Source organism: Epinephelus fuscoguttatus, linkage group LG7, assembly GCF_011397635.1.
Source record: "Epinephelus fuscoguttatus linkage group LG7, E.fuscoguttatus.final_Chr_v1".
NCBI lineage: Eukaryota > Metazoa > Chordata > Actinopteri > Perciformes > Serranidae > Epinephelus > Epinephelus fuscoguttatus.
In genome coordinates this window covers 3632276-3654449 of record NC_064758.1, presented here as the reverse complement: position 1 = coordinate 3654449, position 22174 = coordinate 3632276, and the positions used below count along the sequence as shown (strand labels likewise).

General features: G+C 37.9%; 1 protein-coding gene across 2 annotated transcripts in view; it reads right to left on the bottom strand.

Moving 5' to 3' along the window:
- Nucleotides 1–22174, bottom strand: part of LOC125892000 (paired box protein Pax-7-like) — a 267516-nt gene that overhangs the window by 115975 nt on the left and 129367 nt on the right. The gene's annotated exons all lie outside the window — the stretch shown is intronic.

Here is a 22174-nt window from a genome sequence, read left to right as displayed (position 1 = left end):
TTTTTATTTAATATTTATTTATTTATTTCAGGCTGAATTTTTTATTTTATTTGACTCATACAGCCAAACTACTGTATCTACAGTACATTTGTTATTGCCAGTAAAGGTTGTCAAGTTAAATGGCAAGTTGTTGTACGGTCATTTTGTACCTATGATACATTTGGGATGGGGGCCTCCAAATTAAATTTCGCTTAGGGCCCCAATTTGGTCAGGGGCAGCCCTGAACACTGTACTTCAGACTACTTCAACTACTTTTTAAAATCAGGTTGACAACCCACACCCCCATAAAAACTTTTCCATACCAAATGTTTTAATGTTATTATGTCGCAGCTAACTTAGCTTACATTAGCCTGACCCTTGTCACATCCCACAAGCCTCCTTATATCATGATCAACATCATTCCCACATATAGACGCAGAGTCAAATGTTCTGCATCATGAAACATCAGTAAAATAAACAAACTGCATAACTAGTCATCAGAAGAACGATCAGAGCTGAGCGTCACCTGAATTTGAGTGGCCCGGTCAGCTGGTGGTTCCAGTTTGGTTCAGTGTTTGTACGCCCATGCTCTTCTTTGCGTACATAGTAGACCGTTATCCTTGATATGGCGACACCACCAAGATCTTACTGACTCTTCAGTAAAATTTTGGAAGTGACGAGCTCCCTCCTCAGCAACATAATTAGCTTATAGCGTTAGGCTGGCTAATGGTGTTAGCTTCATCTTAGATCATTAACCAAGAGTTTTAATCGGTTTACTCCCTACCACTTTCGTAATGGCTTCTCTTCTAGTATTGTTTATCCATAAGTAATAGAATACTCCAATTCTTCCATCAAACAGGTGGACCTGCACCCTGTGCATGCATCACCACCGAGAGACATTGGCAATGGAACCTGTGTCCCATCTCTTGGGCACTCCATGATTTCATGTAAATTTGTGCACTACTCAAATAAAAACATCTCTTACACTGGCTGTAAAAAACATATTGTCAGAAAATAAAACAACCATCAAAGGATGAAACATGCTACTTAGTACCAAATTTACCAAGCCTAGCTCAACAACTCCTACTGGCGAACAATTCAATTCAGTTAATTTCAATTCAATTCAATTCAATTCAATTTTATTTTATTTTACTTTATTTTATTTTATTTTATTTATCAAGCCCAATATCACAAATCACAATTTGCATCAGACGGCTTTACACCATATGACATCCCTCTGTTCTTTGGACCCAGCGGATAAGAAAAAAAACCCCCACCAACCCTTTTAACATGAAAAAAATGGTAGAAACCTCAGGAAGAGCAACTGAGGAGGGATTCCTCTTCCAGAATGAACAGACATGCAATAGACATGTGTGAACACAACAGATCAACATAATAAATTTACAGTAATCCATATAACAAAATGATACATAAAGAGAGACAGTGACAGAGAGAAAAGCAGGGCAAGCAGAAATGACAGTAGCTACAATAATATTAATTTTAGTAATAATAATAAAATAATAATAATAACAGTAATTATGGTACCATATGTTCTAAGAATATATTAATGTATGATAGTATGTAGTAGAACAAGTGGACAACAGAGACAAACCAACCCAGTGATGTCACCAACTAGCTTGTTGAAAGATGGCTGCACCCGGCTGCAAAAACAATGAAATACAATCTAGTTTTCTTGCAGACCAAGGTTGATATCAATTTTGACTGCCTTGGATGAAATTCAAACCACAGTCAAAGTGTTAAGTGTTTCAGATTTTATTTATTCATAGAATGTAGAACACAGCAACAGGTTGATTTAGAGCAGCTACTTTCAAATCTCCTAATTAACTAAGCTATTGTCATGTGATGCACCGGGTCCAATTAGGAGTAATAACAACAATGGTGATCATCAAAGTCAAAATAGATGCTACTCTCATAACTATTTTAATTCGACACAGCCTCGAAAAATCGCCCAACATGGTTGTTTGTTTATACTTCACTGCTCCACTCTTAAAACCCCTGCAACACATAGCAAGCAACGCAACGCATAGCAACGCATTAGTCTGGACTTAAAGATTAGATTTAGGCAGATGTGTTGGTTTCTAGTGTTTGGTTAGGGGAAAATTGAATTGAATCCCCCTCCCCCACAGATATCAGCTGGAGTAAACATAAACATAACATAAACACATTCGCATTAGCTTGCTACTTTGTGTAAGCTAGGTCTCTGGTAAAGTTTGATTTATGGTAGGGAACTCAAGACTTTTGTTAAGTGTCACTCAACAGAAATTAAACAGTCTCATGTTGTTTTCAACTTATGCTTCAGAGAAAAGGTTTTAGTGGTCTCCATGATAACCCCCCGCAGAGACCCTCTGTGTTTTTTTAGGCTAGTCTTTTGTCTGTCACAATCTTGAGAAGCATAATGCACAAAGACAGCTTTTTATAATGTTAGTGTTATTATACAAATATCCTGCTGTTTATGTTCTTAACATATTAACTGTTTTCTACATTGATTGATCAGGTGCCAGTTTGTCTGTGAGCAGTGGATTCCCCTCATCCCTATGGTGGGCTAGGAATTCAAATCTATGAATCATAAACACAAACACTGTTGATTTCTTCCTGTGGAACTGACATGAAAACTATTTTGGTTCAGTAAATGTCTATTGTTAGTCAGCCTGGTGAAGGCAGTTTGACAGGCAGCCACCATTTCAGCACCCCAGGAGCTGCTGCTGACAAATGGCTGCCTCAGGGACACTGAGAGCAGATTGATTAAAAACTACTTTCTCCGCAACATAATTTAACTCAAATGTCAATTCTATATTCATCACTGGGCTGCTAAGTTTATTAAAAGATAAGGTAACATTAGAAAACAATCTACCGTTGATGTAATTAACAGTTTAGAACACTTGTAAACGTGACACCTATAGTTAAAAGTCTGAGCGATGTTATAGTCTACAGTATATGGAATGCCTCTTGTCCAGTCAAATTACTTTGTCATAACTGTTGTACAATCTATAATATCATCAAAAGATTGAGAGAATCTGGAGAAATCTGTGCACATAAGGGGAAAGGCTGAAAAGCAACATTGAATGCTCATGATCTCTCACTGGCACTGCATTAAAAACCAGCATGATTGGATAAGAGACATATGCACATGGGCTCAGGAACACTTTGGAAAACCATCGTCAGTAAACACAGTTCATCTCTGCATCTACAAATGCAAGGTAAGACTCTACCATATATCGACAACAGATACACTGCTGACTTCTCTGGGTGCGAGCTCATCTGAGATAGACTGACACAAAGTGGAAAAGTGTGCTGTGGTCTGAGTCCATATTTCAAAGTGTTTTTGGAAATCCTCGAGGCTACAGGAAAAGACCATACAGGTTGTTACCAGCCTAAAGTTCAAAAGCCAGCATCTGTGCTGGTATGGGGGTGTTTTAGTTTCCATGTCATCATTGGTAACTTGCACATCTGTGAAAGCACCATGAATGCTGAAAAGTACATACAGGTTTTGGAGCAACATCTGCTGCCATTCAGATGACGTTGTGATGAGTTTATCAGGTTGAACATTTAATATCTTGTCTTTGGACTGTAATCATCATTCAGAAAGGGAAACCAGAAGACTGTCTTGACACTAATTAATAACTAATAATAATTAACCAGTAAGCATATTATCAACAGAATCCAATGTTGAAAGAAAGAACAGAGCATATTTACTATGCACCAGTGAACGATAACAAACCATCACGAAACGTTTCTGCTAAAGATGACCTTATATGGCTCTGATTGATTGTTGTTGAGACTAGTGAATGCCATTCAAGGCAGGTGAAAGAGGAGGAGAGAAATTATTTTTTCACATAATATCTGTTTCATATACTGTACTTTTTTCAGAATAGTTTATGTATAAATAACAGAAAGTTGCAATCATTTTGTTCTCTGTAGCCACACAGGTTTATCTGGTCAAACAAAAATCAAACAGATCTGACTCAATCACATTCACCACTGGTCTAATAACCAGTTCACAGAGAATAGTCTTTTTTCCTTCTATCAAACCAAATGTCACACACAGACAGAAGGACTACAGGATATGATACTTTGATAACAGCTACAATTCATAAGAGCAGCCTGCACTGACAGCAAAATCTGTTAATTAATTACAAAATGAGACACGCCGTCTGAAATTAATGATCACAGTCATTAGTCAGCGAGATTATTTCTTTTCTAAATATCCCCCTGAAGATTGGAAAGGATTTTCTCTTCAAATGAACATCTTTGTGGTTGAAAGTTCAAGCCAGAATCCTTCAGGAGTCATGGGGCTGAATATTGTAGTTAAATGCACAGTCTCAGGAATGGGGGATAAAATTAATTAGGGGTTCAAGCTATTGTTTTTGTGCTTGTTTATTATTAGGGGTTAAAGCCTGAAGGGCTGAAACCCCATTGTTTTTGTAATGATTTGTTATTAGGGCTCAAGCATGACTGTGCCAAGGCCCAACATTCTCTGGCACTGAAATTACCAGGAACCTATAGTTTAGGGCTGGAGCACCCTATGAGATCCTATTGAAACTGAAGGAATAACTACTATAATTGTTATTATTATTATTATTATTATTATTATTATTATTATTATTATCATTATTCGGAAATTTTTTTGTGAGACAGTACATCATAGAGAAATGTCATTCTCACTAATGATTGAAAGTTATTTGCAAATGGTACTCAAAAAAAATATAATACTAGTAGGCCAGATGGGGGTGCTATAATTAAGGTTGAAGAAATTTTGGTTTGAAAGGCCACAACCCTTGAAATTCAACACACATGTTCAGGAGCATGGGTTCTACGGAAATCTTAAGATCCCTCAAGGTCCACCCACTAGACTGTCTGCCATATTGAATTGTTTGAAAAACACATTTTTGACATCTCCTAAGTTGTAGGTCTGATTTTTTTTTCCAAATTTTCCGAGGGCCATCATGGGATAAAGCTCTTCACAAGTTATCAAAAGCTTTTTGATATGTCATTGCGTTTTGGTGATATTGACCAATTAACTTTAGAGGGGGTGTGGCTCAGCACATTAATGGATTTTACTCCTTAACCATTGAGCCAATCATCAAAAAACTTGTAGGAAACATCTACATAAGTAACTGAATCATACCCTGAAAGTTTGATTCAATTGATTCAATTGGCACTACACATGAAAAAAGGTAGATATCTCATAATTAGTCAGAGATATTTGTACCAAATATGGTTTACATCATCTAGGGTCATGTCTCATTGCTTAAAAAGGACATGGCATAACATTAAATCTAAATTTTAAGACATTTCACATTCTATACTTCAAAAAATCATAATAAATCACCAGTGTGTCATACACAGCTGAAATTTTTTCAGCACATCCACTCAATTGTGACAACACTTTGCTTGACAAAATGTATTGTCAATTCAGAAGTCTGTCATGCTATATTTTTAAGAATATGCGAAATGAATTAACACCTATATCTCCAAAAGTTTTCATCTAAATTCAACCATAATTGACACAGAAATTCTTTAGATAATAAATGTCAAATGTATTAAATGGTGTTCAGATGGGTTTAAGGGTTAGCTCACAGTGATGTTCATTATCTTGTAAATTTGTACTGTATGCACATTTTCTATTTCAATTCATTTTTAACCAAACCTCATCAAAATATTTGACAATATACATGACATCAGCAGAATGATATGATATGATATTTTTTCAGAATTTCATCACCAAAACTTAAACTGTTTTAGATATCTCATTGCTTTTTCAAGATATTGACCAATGAACTTCAGAGGGGGCGTGGCTCAGCACATAACTCAACAACCTTTTGGTCAATCATCTCAAACCCAGCAAGCAATGTCCAAAGAGGTACCAGGAACACATCCTGAAAGTTTCATTCAAATTGACCACTAGGGGGCACCACAAATGCAAAAAATAGGCCTGGATTGTCCAATCATTACAAAACTTGCAGGGTATGTTAAATGATGGACCGTATTTGTGAAATCATCTTGAAATTGGTCAATAGGGGGCACCACCAGTTCCAAACAAGTGCAATGGTCTTTCTCAAAATTTGGCCATAAATGTTCAAACATCAACAAACTTGGTAGACTTTTTAACTAAGCAATTAAATGTCCCCAAAATGTTTCTGCAGTTGACCAATAGGAAGCAACAGAGTTTCCAAAGAAGAGCATGGCCCAGTAGCGAGTTGGACATTAATGAATAAGCATCTGTCTGATTGTCATAAAACCTGTTGTTTACCTTTAACATAGGTGTCATAAACTGTCAAAGGTCTTCATCTTACCTAGCTTCCATCTTCCATGCTGGCTTGAAGCCTGGAATTGCCGCTCATGACCATATTTATTATTACTACTACTACTATTATTATTATTATTATTATTATTATTATTAGAGCTCAAGCCAGGGCTGAATCAGCCAGAGGTCTAAGAAAATGCAATTTTGTCCAGTCAAGTCCAGTTCAATGTACTTGACAAAAGCCTTAAGAACCATTGAACCCAGTTCAAACAAACAACTCCTCAACAAGATGAGTTGAAATTTGCAGCTACTTGCAATACTTTGCAAAGTTCTGAAAACCTGACAGTTTACACCAATGCGACTAGATGCCTTCTTAAAGGGCCAGTGTGTAATATCTGAATCTGAATATTCTACCCATTAATATGTTTATACAAGTGTATAATCGCTATAAAATAAAATTTGTTTGGTTTTCGTAGCCTTATAACTAAGCTTTTATATATATATATAGCAAGGACCTTGCTTTAGAGAGATCGCCATCTTGCACCGCCATGTATGTATGGCAGACCCAGTGGACAATCCAGCCAGCCAGAGAACGCATTTCGCGTGTATAAATGAACCAACGAAGACAGCGGAAGGAAGGAAGAAGGAGAAGGAAACAGCAGAGAGTGTTAGTAGTTTGTCGATAGAGAGTAGTGAAAAGTTTTTTTAGTTCTAAAGTTTGCGAATGGACCACACTTGGAGATTGGTGGAGCAGAGAGGGGAGGGGGCCCCCACTCAGTATGGTAAACGAGTATGTGTGTATGAAGTGTGTCTGTTACTTTAGAAGAGTCAGAGTTTGGGACGGAGTCTTTTACCAGAGTTTTTGGAGTGCTCAAATAAACTGGCCTTCTTCCCAAACACTCCTCTGGTCTACTGCTTGTGACGTATTCATTACAATATCGTAACACGGTTTAGATTTCTAAATAAATATTCACCTCGTCGCTAGATAGACCTACTCCTGAAAAACTTGTGCGCAAGGCTTTTTGTCCCTACAAGGCCACTGTCATTTACCTGACGGGAGGGGTGAGCGAGTGAGCCATGGAGTGAGCCCTGCAATCTAGAATATGACCACTGATGTCACTGTTTTCAACCCATTTTACACACTGGCCCTTTAAAATATGAATGAGGATAGTTACAGTGAGATACCTGCTACAGTTCCATTTCCAGTAGTGATGAAACAGCAAAAAAAAAAAAAAGAAAAGAAACACTGGCAGGACTGTGAATGTGACAGAATTGCTGAAAATTGGGCTCAGCAGAAAGGGAATGCCACAAATTTGTGCTGAAAGTTTCATTCAAATGGACAAGTGAGGTGGCAAAACAATTGCAAAAAAATGGGCATGGAATGAAACCTGTTAATTATTAGGGGTTTAAGCCTGAGGGACTGAAACACTATTATTGTTTTTGTGCTGTCTTATTATTATAGTTGTTGTTTTTGTTATCATTATTATTATTATTGTTATTTATAATAGTAATTACAATAATAAATTATTATTATTTATTTATTTTTTCTTCGGAAATGCTCTACAAATATAACGGGTCCATGTCATTGGTCCAACAGCCCATTCACTGTAAACCCGAACAGTACTACAAACTCATAAGTATTGCGGGCAATTAAATCAAAGTCGGTAAAAAGTTCACCCAACACTGAAACATTAAGTATTCTTCTATATTTTTAACGAATTACGTCGTTTTGATCTCACAGAGGTCAGTATGTCTGAGTGAACACCATCATTTAACTTGTAACGTCTAAGTTAACAGACGTACGTGAGGGGACGTGACGTCTGACGTCACTACGCCTCACCATTCAGGGCACGTATCAAGAAAATTCAAGATGGTTGGACCATATAGTGAGCGATGCGACGGAATGAACGAAGGGGGAAAAACATTCAAATTAATCAAAAAAACTGTTAACAACGCACATTTTTTCGCCGTGCTGTTGCAAAAATTGTGTTATCATCTATATTTTACATTCTGGGACCCGGACTTCAGGATTTGAAAGTTTGCCGCGCAAACCGGTAAGTACAAAAGTTCCAAAAATGTCAGTTATCCTTTGTCAGACGCTGTGAATATGTATGACGAAGTTACATGTTACGATATTACACATATTTATAGCTCGTTTAAACTAAAGCTAACTTAGCAGTTATCTTTAGTGTCGTTACATTACTATGTTGCTACTTCATTGTCGTTAACATTAATTCAGGCCTAGCGCCGTGGAAAGCGCTGTTCTGTGCGATTAAAAATCTGCCGAGGACATGTCTCATAAATCTTGTGAAATGTTTTTATAAATACAGTTGCTGCATATTTGAAAGTTTATTTTCTAATCGAATTTCTAATCGTCATTGCAAAAAAATATATGTGGTGAGTGAGTCTAAGGGAGTTGCCCTCGCTGATGAGGAACTGACAAAATAACACATGTACTATAATCATTTACGTATTTAAGCAACTTTACATTGTTTGTGCTCTCTGTTATGTGTTATAGTCCCATAGAACGAAACACCAGTATCACCTGATATCACCAGTTTGTCATTCTCCCTAGTAAGGAGCAACAGTGTTGGTGGGTAAAGTAATTGTGTACTAAAAACACCATTTGATTATGGCATTCATCATGATTTGGAAATGACATTTGTTTAATCTGTCCCTGCAGGATTTGTGTGACCTCTTCTACAGCAGTTCAAGGTATGTTTTAAATCTGCAGATCTCTGTATAAGAAGTGAAATTATGAACTATTGACAAAATATAACAATAGATCAAGAATAAGTAAAATTATCCTGACTAACTGCAAATCCATCTGAAGTTGGATTGTAGTTGTCTATGTTGATATTGCCTGAATGTTTGTTTACAAAAAAAAGTTTCAATGATAGGGAGCAGGAATAAATGGATTGAAAGTGCAAGTTCCAGTCATTTAATGCAGTTAAAGCTCATTTGTCACGGTCTCATAGTGATACAGGCAGAGTAAATGTGACTGATGGATCGCGTTCAGGATGTGCATTTTACATGTCCCTTGTGCAGCTTTTGGCAGCCATTTTCTGAGGAATCACTATTTTCTCATTTTAGGACTCATTTAAGAAATCACAAGATGGTAGTATGCCCATACAGTAACTGCAGTTACAGCACAAATGGGTACTCATCTTTCAATGCACACAAAAGCAGAAACCATGCAGGCAGTTCAGATTTTGATATGGATATTATGTGTTCAGAAAATAATGGTATGCCAGTCACACCTGCTGGTGAAAATGTTGGGGAGGGACCTGCTCAGTGTGAGAGCACAGACACCTTTGACCCTGTTGAGGTAGAGAGTCAATGTGACACAGACACTTTAAGAGCACAGCTGCACCAAAATTTAGCATCACTATTCTTAAAGATGAAAACAATTCTTCATGTGTCTGACCTGGCAACTCAGGATATAGTGGAGCATCTGACACAAATATTTTCTCTGTCCCAGCCTCTTGTCAAGCAATCTGTTAGAGAAGTCTTAGAACATCATGACATCTCTGCTAGTGAAAATACTCTAGATGAGGTAGTTACTGCTGTTCTGGAAAGCAACATTCTTGTAAACGCCACAGCTAAAAGTAGAGACTTATCTTCAACCAAAAGCAGGAAAACATTTGTAGAGAAAAACTACCCTGTGGTGAAGCCTGTAGAGTATGTGCTAGAGCCAGGACACACAGCAGTTCATGTTCCTATTCTTGACATGATTCAGAAAATGTTCAAACATACAGACATTCTGGACAAAATTCTAGAAACAAAGATGTCACAGAAAGGTCATTTTATGAGCCACCAAGATGGCTCCTACTACAAGGAGAATGAATTATTCTCTACCTCAGATGATCTAAAGCTACCACTCCTTTTGTACATTGATGATCTTGAAATAGCAAACCCACTTGGAACATCACGGAAAGTCCATAAATTATGTTCAGTCTACTGGGTATTTGCTGATCTGCCGAGTAAATATAGATCATCATTGCATGTGCTTCAGTTAGCAGCCTTATGTAAGGTGTCTGATGTTCAGAGGGTTGGCTACGAAAGATTGTTTGGTCCTCTGTTACGAGATATCCAAACTCTGGAGCAAGACAGTGTATTTATTGAGTCCATTGATAAAGCAGTAAAAGGCACAGTCTTGTATGTCGTGGCTGATAATCTTGCAGCTCATGCATTAGCAGGATTTACAAAGTGTTTCAGAGCTCAATATTTTTGCAGATTCTGCACAGCTACCAAAGACCAAATTCAGGCTCATGATGTTGGGGGTGGAGAATTCAGTCTGAGGACAAAAGCCAGTCATGATGTTGATGTTGATGCCGTACTGCATAGGGATAGTCAGGCTCAGAGTGGTGTTCGGGGAGACTGTGTTCTGAGTCAGGGTCTACAGTATTTTCATACAGTCACAGTTTTCCCACCAGATGTCCTGCACGATCTTCTTGAGGGCATTGTGCCTGTAGAGCTTGCCCTGTATATTGGGAAAATGATCCATCATAAATACTTCACCCTGGAGTGTTTGAACAGAAAAATCATTCCCGTCATTCACATACAAGCACACAGACAAGGTTGACAGACCTCAGCCTATCCCAAAGACCTTCACTGTGAAGAAAACGATTGGTGGCAATGGCCATGAAAATGCTACTTTGCTCAGACTACTGACATTGATTACTGGTAGTAAAGTTCCAGAGCAGGATGGAGCATGGACAGTACTCATGGATTTGAAAGAGGTAGTAGAGCTGATGCTTTGCCCAGTGTTTACAGACGAATCCATCCAGTATTTGCAGATGAAGATACAGGACCATAGACACATGCTGCAGGAAGTTTTTCCTGATGTCATACTCAGACCAAAGCATCACTACACTGAGCATTACCCTGACCTCATACGTTGTTTTGGACCTCTTGTCCACTTGTGGACAATGAGATTTGAGGGAAAACACCACTTTTTCAAGCGTTTAGTACATGACACACAAAACTTCAAGAATGTTTTAAAAACACTAGCAAACAGACACCAACACATGCTGGCATACCATCTCAGTGCCCCATCCTTCATCAAACCTCACCAGCAGACATCAAGTGTCTCATCTGTGATGGTATCGGGGCTTCCTGATGTTGCAAAGGCCTATGTTGGACGCATGACAGACAGCAGCATGATTTACCACACATCAGGTGTCAATGTTGATGGAACTGATTATGGTGTGGAGATGTTTGTGTCTGTGGGACAGGAGGGAGGATTGCCTCAGTTTTGCAAAATTGAACAGATTCTCCTTGTCGATAACCAGATTGTCTGTCTTTGCAAGAGACACACATCATATTACATTGAACATCTGCGATCTTAATGAACTTTCACCAGGGAACTTGACTGTCCACACTTTAACAGAGCTCAATGACACATTGCCTCTCTCTGCATACAAAACAGATGGAAGACTGCTCTCAACACCAAAACGGTTCATATTACTACACTGAAATTTCAGCTCATCTAAGGGGAACAGCTAATAACTTTGTTCTAAGATGATTCTTAATCACAATCAAACTAACTCCGTTTACCGTGTTTGTTTTTATTACAGTACATCAACACATGTCAAGATATGACTACTCCCCAGAAATTTGTGCTCCGTGTATGTGTTGCAACAGATGTTGCCATGAAGCTCATTCTAACCGAGCGACCACAGTCAGTAGAAGACCTCAAGAATATAATGAAAGAGAAGTTTAAGCCAAGGTTGGACTGTGACTTTACCCTTCAGTATGAGGATCCTGACTTCAATGGACAGCTCAGTGTTCTTATGGATATTCAGGAGCTCCCTGAGAAAGGCACATTGAAAGTGGTGAGATCTGAAAGTGATGCATCCTCCACTGGAAGCTCTGATACAGACATACTCCCACATGTAAATTTAAGACAGCGTCAGAAGAACTAGCCAGATTGTTTCCCTGTGCCAACTTTCTCGTATGAAGTGGAGCATGTACTTGCACAGGGAAATGCTGCCTTTGAAAGTTCAAGGATGACACTGAAATTAACAAGAGCCCAAAAACACAATATCCTGGAAAACATGGCTGAAACATTGTACAACTTCAAGCCATATCCACATGACAAGGAAGTGGGTATGGCTGCTGAAGCTCTAATAACAGCTCATCCATGCCTCAGAGAACATGGAAGTAAGAGTGGATGGTATGGATGGAAGGTTGCCTTAAAGTTTAAGATAGGGAATTATCAAAATAAGTTGGCCACATCTGGTTGTGTGGAAGTCTCCATTAGTGCAGGCAAGAGGAGTCAAACCAACCCTGAGAATGATTCTCCCCATTCTAACATCAAAAGAGCCAGAAGAGCTGAGGTGAATTACCTTCCGAACTTCCCCAGGGGAGAGAATCAGGCAACGTTGGAGGAAATGAGAGTACAAATCATACAAGAGACTGAAAAGACTGAAAGAGACCAGATACTAATAGAAAAGCTCATGCACACAACCTTTGCCCTTCACCGTCAACACATTGTTGAAGGGAGTCCACAGGTGTGGGAATTCTTGGAGAACTGGCCGGCCTTACGAATGCAGGTAAATAAATAGTGTTACTTTAATTAATAATAGTAAAAAAAAAATATTGATATTTAGCATTTCATGTAAAAAATTATTTGACAAATCCATGTTATTTTTACACCTAAGTATTTGTATATGTGCAGGTGTTTGCTGAGTTCCATCGCATCACAAATGTGAATCCACGCAACCAGTTTTACTGTGAGCTTGACCGATACACACCAAAACTAGTTGCATTGAACCCTGCCATTGTTTGAATTTAGTTTAATTTTCATTGTATCTCAATACTGTGCTCAAATTTGATGTTTGATTTTTACATTACTATTTTGTTTTGTTGTTTTCTGGGTTTGTAATACATTCTAAGCATTCATAGTAAAAATAAATAATATATTTTGGCTTTACAAACAAGGATTGTGTCACATCTTTCTGGATTTGTCCTTATAATTGATTTTTTTGTGTGTTTTGCAGAGTGAAGATGAGCTGGACACTGCTGACACTCCTTTGGCGCTCCTATCTGTGGTCCCTGACACTACTGGTGCCATCCACGTCAGCCCTGAGAGCATTTCTATTGTGATTGAGGATGAAGTTGTGAGTGAGCTTCCCAGGTTGGCTGATGCATTTGTACTGTTGTTTGGTTTAATCTATGCATTGCATTTAGATTACCCAAAGAAACTCACTCACACATTCACATTTTTTCAGAAACTGCTCATGTGTCTCGATGATAACAAACCCCTGAAACCGTGCCTACTGACCCTAAAAAATGACTTGTTGAAAGAGTAAACAAGCTGAGAAATTTGAGTGCAGGCACCCATAAATGTGATCCATATCCAGTATTGTTTCCTTAACAAGCACAGGTACTTTAACAACCATGGTGTATTGTAGGATGTTCTTAAGACACAGATAATGTCTGTTCAAATGTTAAAAGCACTTCTGTCCACGCATATGCCCAGTTGGCTTCTTATAAGCATAAAATGAGAGGTATATTTTTTGTTCACTTTATTTTGTTGTACTGCCTCATCTACCTCACTCATCAGTATGCCCTGATGGCTAATTGCAATTGAATTTGTATTTATTTAATTTTTTTTCATTGTATTTTCTTTATGTATTTATTTTATTGCATTCTGTTTTATTTGGTATATTTTAGATATTTTTGTTGCTACTTTTATAAGATATGCATGGGCATTTTTTTTTAAACAGTGCAGAGAAGGGAAAGTTTGTTCATCCCCAAGGATTCAAAATTCAGGCTGTTAAAATGTATTTAAAAGAACTGTTAAGAGTTCGACTCCAGGTGTTGCACTTTTATGTTATGTGACATTTCATGCTTTTATTAAGCCCAATATATTGTTCTTCAAAGAAAAAAAAACAATTGTTAATGCCTTTTTAAAAGGTATGCTGTTTCATACTTTAATTAAAAAAAAAAACTTGAATACTGATTGGAACAAAGTCGAGAAGCTTTTATTGCATGAATGATGTTTCTCTTGCACAATCATTCATACATGATTACAGACTACAGCTACATGTACACAACTATATCTGCACAACTGAATTTGCACCATTACATTTGTTTGCATGACTTTGGGGAGGGGGGCACCTCTCTTGAGTGGCGAGCAGCTGGACCCCTGGTCCATAGCAGTTGTTTTGGTTTTGAGCATTACAAACTGAAAACAGGGAGTCTTGTACATTTTAAGTTGGCAAGTGGTAAATATTTTGACTGATTTTCTGAGTATTTGAGTTCACTAAAGTGTAATATTTTTATTAGATACTATTGATGTAATAATTTGTGTACAATTAATCTTTTTGAGTATGTAATTTAATTTTAATAAGCATCATTCAATCAAATCACTTCAGTATGAAGAAAATTAAAATATTAAGTTAAAAGAAATTAAAAAAATTATATTGAATTTAAAATATAGATTATGTCAATAATGTAACTCGAAAAATTTATTACCATAACTTTAAAGTTCTTATGTAATCGGTTACGAAATTTTTTTTGAATATTCTGAACTTGTTCGGGTTTACAGTGTTGGTCCGACATCCCATTAGTCCGCGGTGCTGAATGGCTCCCGGCAGGCGTATTTCTACCTTGATGGTGCGCCGCGACCGGCTCTGGGTCAGCTGGGAAAGGCTTGAGGCGAAGCAGGCTCACGACTTATGTGTTTGCCACTTTCTTTTTCATTTTAACCCACACCATGATCTTTTCCTGACCCTAACCAAGTGGTTTTTGTGCCTAAACCTAACCAGACCTTAACCACAGGGCATCATGATGATTTCGGAACGGACATCGGAACAATGGGTTTAATATGGTCGGAACAATGGCATGTCAGACCAATGGGCTGTTGGACCAGTGGGCAGTTCCCAAATATAACGCCAACTAGCCAGTGGCACCATAGTTAAGGCCCAATTATTCCATTTTGGAAAGGCCATGGTCCTCACATTATTAGTCCATTGACTTGAAATTCAATACGCAAGTTCAGCTGAATGTGCCCTATAAAAAAGCCTCAAGGTCCATTAAAGTCCGCCTGACTAGATTTTCAGGCATTTTGAATTAATAAAATAAAATTAAAAAACTGAAAATTAAAAAAACAAACAAAAAAAACATGTGACCACAAGGGATGACAAGGTAGCTCTCTCCTGCAAGTGTCGGACCTTTTAAGTTAATATTTCACCTCTTAATGTCAACAATAGTCCACGCAACTATGGTAAAGGGTATATGAAATTAGGGAAATTAGGGATTACTTGATTTCACTATTAACCGTGGTTTTAAACGCCACGGTTAATTATTCATACATACAGTAGGTCAGCGCAACTTGCACGGAACGAAAACAAAGTTACACAAGCCGCGTCTCCAAGTGATGACGGATAAAGTCAGCCGTGTGGTATCATTTTGGCTATTGCAAAATGACCAAGGGGTCATTGTTGACGACGGCTTTCCAGTTTGTAAAACATGCCGCAAAAATATCGCAGCCAAAGGATCAAACAAGAGCAACATGATACAACACCTGCGGGACAACCACCCGGCTTTACATGCACAAGTAAAGGTAAATGCACAGTAAATGGGTTAAAATACGTTAATCTCAGTTGGCAGTTGGGCTTACAGTGCAACGTGACAAGCTAAGGCATAGTTTTGCATAGTTTTGCAGTTTGTGTGCACACAGCATGAGGTTGTAATGGTTTTGGGTTCGTGTAGCTCTTTGGAGTGAGACGACAGGCAGAAACTCACGTCCACACAAGTGTGGGATTTCACAAATGCTCGTCGTTTATTTTTACATCAACTTAATAACACTCCAACCTTACCAAGCCCGGTTGTACGGCTACTACATTTTCATACATGAACCAAATAGTCACCACACGTACTTATAACCATCACTGTTGTGTTGAGAGATAAAAGAAAAAGCAGGAGCACATAAGTATACGTCCGACCAGCGTTGGGTGCGCTCAACAGACTCAAATCATAACAGGCACTGCTTGATGACGTTGCTGCTAGGCGACACAGTATATGCTATGTTAAAGGCACATTTCATATATTCGACTGTTACAAGTTCAAATCCTTTTTTTAGTCATCAGACTGTTTCAGTGTCAGTGTGCAATGTGGAAGATATACGTAATGTCTTCTCAAGGTCCTCAGTCAGTGAACATTTAGCATTAGTATTACCTCCTTTTGCTTCCTCCCATCTGTGTTGAGTAAATGTTGGACTTGTCCTTCCAGCACGATGTCTGTTTCATTCTTTATTAACACTGCACGAGATATGCTCTCAATTTATTTGTGTAATTGTAATTTAAAGAGAACAAAAAGACACACACATCCTAGAAAAAACTTAGACTACTGAACCACAAAGAGGCATGTAGTAAAAGTAGAGTCCGCACACCACTTTTTGGTTACTTTTCTTTGTTGCTATATTATTTTTGTTATGTTGGCATGGAAATAAATGAAACTTAAAGATCTATAAGGAGTGTTCATGTGATTTTACACATTTATAGTGTGAAATTAATTATTGCATAATAATCGTAATAATCGTAAAACTGCACTCTAGTGAATGTCTATGCCCCTAATTTAGGACAAGCTGAATTGCTGTCCAGGTTGAATGTGATCCTTTCTCAATTCACTGCAGATCCAATATTTATGGGAGGAGACCTCAACCTGGTCGGTGGCCCGGTAGTGGATAGATCTGGCCGCCCTCTTGTATCTGATGCTGCACTTTCAGCAGCAGTGAAAGAGTTACAGACCTCTCTGGTTTTGTCTGACATTTGGCATATTGTAAATCCACATGTCCGAGAATATACATTTTATTCTAATGCCCATAACTCCTATTCTAGGATTGATTATCTACTTTTATCGCTTTCTGTGATTGAGAATGTTATCGACTATAAAATTCATAATATTATTAATTCAGATCATGCCCCCATTTCAGTCCTCCTTTCTTTATCTGTAAACAATATTAAATGTAAATTATGGAGATTTAATAATTCTTTACTTAAAGATGTTGAGTTTCAGGGCGTTGGTGGCTTAGTGGTAGAGTAGGCGCCCCATATACAAGGCTGTTGCCGCAGCGGCCTGGGTTCGAGTCCAGCCTGTGGCCCTTTGCTGCATGTCATCCCCCTCTCTCTCTCCCCCTTTCACATTTGGCTGTCCTATCCATTAAAGGCAAAAATGCCCAAAAACATATCTTTAAAAAAAAAAAAAAAAAAAAAAAAAGATGTTGAGTTTGGGATGTTGATAAGACGGGAATATAACAGAGTATATAAATGTTCATTTAAATTCTGTGTCCTCAGTGCAAATAGTTTGGGAGGCCTTCAAAGCAACCTCTAGGGATGGATAATTAGTTATGCTACAGCCAAAAAGAAGAAATTGTTGTCAAAGAAAGAGAGTTTAATTCTAGAGCTTAAGGCATTGGAGTCTCAGCATATGTTGGACCTCAGTAATATAAGGCTCAAGAATGCAAAGGTGCTTCTTAAAGCAGCTGCAATCGATTATCCATGAGGAGACTCCGCAGAAAGTATTTCGAATCTGGTGATAAAACAGGTAAAGCAAATGTTAGCATTAAGGTTAAAACAACCGGAAAATCAACATTCATTACCATTCATATGTGATGACTCTGGATCAACTATCTCTGACCAAACCCAAATCAATAAAAATTTTTAGAGAGTATTACATTAAGCTTTATCAGTCAGAGGGTTTCAATGATGAGAGATATGGTTACGTTTTTTTCAGGATATTTCCTTACCAACCTTAAAAGATGAGGAAAGAGAAAGCTTGGAGTCACCCGTCTGTGAATCTGAAATAATTTCTGCCTTGAAAGCCCACCCGATGGGGAAGGCACCAGGCAATGATAGATATACCATAGAATTTTATAAATGTTTTCAATACAATTTTATCCCATTCCTTAAATTATTGTTTAATGATATAACTAACCAGGGAAGGACCATTCACAAATGGATAGTTTCCAACTGTTGAGTTTATTAAATAATGATTAGAAGTTGTTTACTAAAATTCTTGCAGTACATTTGGAGTCTGTAATCCCCTCATTGATACATTTTGATCAGGTAGGGTTTATTAAAGGCTGCCTTGCCTCTAATAATATGAGGAGATTTTTACATGTTTTTGGAAGGTAAGCTCCCTTCAGCAGCGCTGGATGCTGAAATTTTTTTTTTTTGACAGGATAGAGTGGCATTATTTGTTTTATGTTCTTTCTAAATATGGTTTCCAGTTTCATTACTGGGTGAAGGCACTTTATAATAATCCAGCTGCATCAATTAAAACTAATGGTGTAATATCTGAGCCTTTTCACCTTTTGAGGTCTACTCGGCAGGGCTGCCCTGTTTCACCATTCCTCTTTATTCTTGCTCTTGAACCTCTGGCATGTGCTATATATCCATATGTGCTATGATTTCTGGTGTTGATATAGGGGGATATGATTCTAAAGCTGACTTGTACGCAGATGATGTATTATTGACACTAACACAACCATCCCAGTCAATACCACAGGTGATGAAGTTGATTGATGCATTTGGGTATTTCTCTGATTACAAGGTGAATTACAGCAAGAATGAAGCTATTCCTTTAAACTATCATACCTATACTTCACAGCTTGGTACCGCTCGTTTCCAATGGAGATCACAAGGCATGAAATATCTTGGAGTAAACATCCAGACTGACTCCTATAGAAAATATTTTTGATTTAAATGGGCCTCACCTCCTGAAGTCAATTAGAGAAGACATGAAGAGGTGGACAGTTCTACCCCACATTTCATTATGGGGTAGAGCAGAAATTATAAAAATGAATATTTTACCTAGCCTGTTGTTTGTCATGTCTGCCATACCATTATAATTCCTTCCTAACTGGTTTAAATAAATTAATAAATTGTTTACAGGTTTCTTGTGGAAAGACAACGAAAATTAGCTACAAAAAAATGATGAGACCAAGATCAAGAGGTGGATTGGCTATTCTGGATGTTTATTCATATTATTTAGCTTATAATGTTAGATTCCCCTTGTTATGGGCCTACACAAGCAAGAATGAAGTTGGTAGTTGGAAGTGGATTGAGGAGAAGATTTTATTTGACTACAGTAAGTCTGTCTCCTTATCAGCTCTATTTTTTCATCCTAAAATTAACTTTAAAATGGACAACCCTATAATTCAGTTTTCATGCGAGGTAGTTAAAGTGTTCCAAAAACGTCTAGCCTTTGATGGGTCTTCATTACTACCATGCCCTAAAAGGTACAATCAAACAATTAAAAGCAGGGGGCAGAACGCTGTCAAACAACACTTGGGAATGTCATGGAGTTAATGAATTGGAACACATTGTGAAGGAAGGGAATATTGTACCCTTTAATGAATTGAAAGTTTTGTTTGATTTTAGAGATACATATTCATATTTATAGTTGAGATCCATCTTGAGGTCACTAATTTCAAAGAACAGGGACATCGGTCATAATAGAGACTTAGGCCCTGTCCAAATACCCCCATTTGCACCCTGAGGTCTTCCCTGAAGTGCACTTGCCGAAAGTGCAGTGAGGGGTATAAGTGCGCAAGGGACCGACGCTGTTTAAAAAGGAGAATTGGGACAGTTGTGTACATGTCACTTCTGTCTGGGTCCAGCTGGTCCATCTCCTAGGAGACAAAACATGGCGTTGGAGGAAATAATGTTGTTCGCAGCACTGCTGCTGCAAATGATAAATAGATACAATCAGTGAATGATGAGGAGGATTAGGAGCCACAGGAGAAGGTGGCATCTACATCAGATCCAAGTATTGATGCTGATGCCCAACCAACAGGTAAATTAAATTAAATTTTACTCTTGAATTTACCTATTAATAATGTGTATATTAGCTGTAACGTCTTTTTTTACTCTACCGTTAACGTAGCCTAGATTACCGTTATTCCTATTAAAACTTTTTTTGCTTGGATAAATTGTGGTAAATTGTGATATAAAATAAACTATAAAGACATACAGCAATAAAATAATAATAATTAAAGGAACAATCAAAGCTGTAAAGTGATGTGGACTGTCATACAAACTTCCAGTCAACTGTAAACTGTATATTATTTCATTATTAACGCCCTGTCATGTATTATTAAGTCCACACAGCGTGTTGTTTGACGTTATGTTCCTCTAACGGTTGTTGTCAGTCGGAGGTAACGGCTCGCGGACATATCAGTTACCGTTTGAAGATGGTGAGTTGTACCAGACAGCTGTGCAGTGTTACGGCGTCACGACACTACGGAGGATTCTGGGTAAAATCCTCCAGCAAAGTGAGGTCTGATGCGCACTTTCAGAAGGCGTGCATTAAGGGTGCAGGTTTGCACCCTTTGATAACAACAGAAGACAATTTGGACACCCTACGCACTTGTGTCCCTTAGTGGGAGCGCGCAGTAAAGGGGCACAAGGGCTCAAGTGCAGATATTTGGACGGGGCCTTAGATAATACGTTTAGAGGGATTGCCATGGGAAGGAGAATGGTTTCAGCAATATATAAGCTGTTGATCCTTGCATCTCCAGACAGCCTATATTCCGTCAAACATTAATGGGAGAAAGACTTAGATGTTTCCATGACTACAGGTCTGTGGGAATCTGTTTTAAAAAAACACAACAGCTCTATCTACTGTAAATGGGTGAGGTATAAAATTATCCAAATGAAAGTTATGCATAGATCATACATCACACCACATACATTAAATAAAATGGATTCTTCTTCTTCTTCTTCTTCTTTGATTAATTTTGTGTTGTCTGTTGTGTCTTGTCTTGTAGGTATGTTGGTGTCTAATTGTTTATTATATGTTTGGTAAAAAAAATATCAATAATAAACAAAACAAAACAAACAAAAAAAACAGATTTTGGACATATCCTCAACTGTCTGTTGATATCTCAGAAACTGTTTGTCCAATCATTACAAAACTTTCAGGATATGTCATAATAATGTTGAACCATGTGTATCAAAATTATATTGAAACCACTCCGTACAGGGCATTGCAACTCAATTTGGGGTTTTTGAGAAACACATTTTTGACATTTCCTCCTAAACCTTACAGTATCTGTGATTCATACCACATTTTCTGTGGATTGTGTTTATGAAGAGTTATCAAAAGCTTGTCAATATCTCATTGTTATTTGGCGTTATTAACCAATTAACTTAAAAGAGGTGTGGCTCAAGACATCAGTAGACTTGACTCCATAACACTTATGCCAGTCATCACGAAGCTTGCAGAACATGTTGACATACAACGTACCCCCAAAGTTTCATTGAAATGACCACTAGGGGGTGCAAAAAAGTGGGTGGGGCATAACACAAATCAGACTTCAAATCTTCAATTGTTTGTCCAATTGTTACAAAACTTGCAGGATGTGTTTTATGACAATGTTGAACCACATTTATGAAATTCTTTTGAAACTGCTCAATAGGGGGCGCTACCAGTTCCAAACAAGTGCAATGGCCTGGTGCAAAATTTGATTACAAATGAACGACAGTTTCTCCAAACTCAGTAGATGTCTTTAATTTAGTGCTTGAAGCATGTCCCTAAAGTGTCTCTGCCATGGACCAATAGGGGACGACAGTGTTGCCAATGAAAAGTGTAGCCTGGAAGAGAATTAGATGTAAATGAACGAGCATCTGTCCTTCGCCATAACAACTTTTTTTTATTACTTTAATTGATTGATTAATTAAGACTAAGAACTTGATGACAGTCCTTAACTTCACACACCCTCAACACTTAAAAAACAGCCCTGGAGATATGAGAAGGTAGCAGTTTCTAGATGTAACATGGAAATTACTCCTGCTCTTTTAAGGGAGGCTAGAGGGCTAGCCACCTTTCCCCACTTTCAGCCTATGTGCAATGCTTACACATCCCAGACCATGTCTTCACACTTGACACAAAGATAAAATTGATATGGATCGTCCA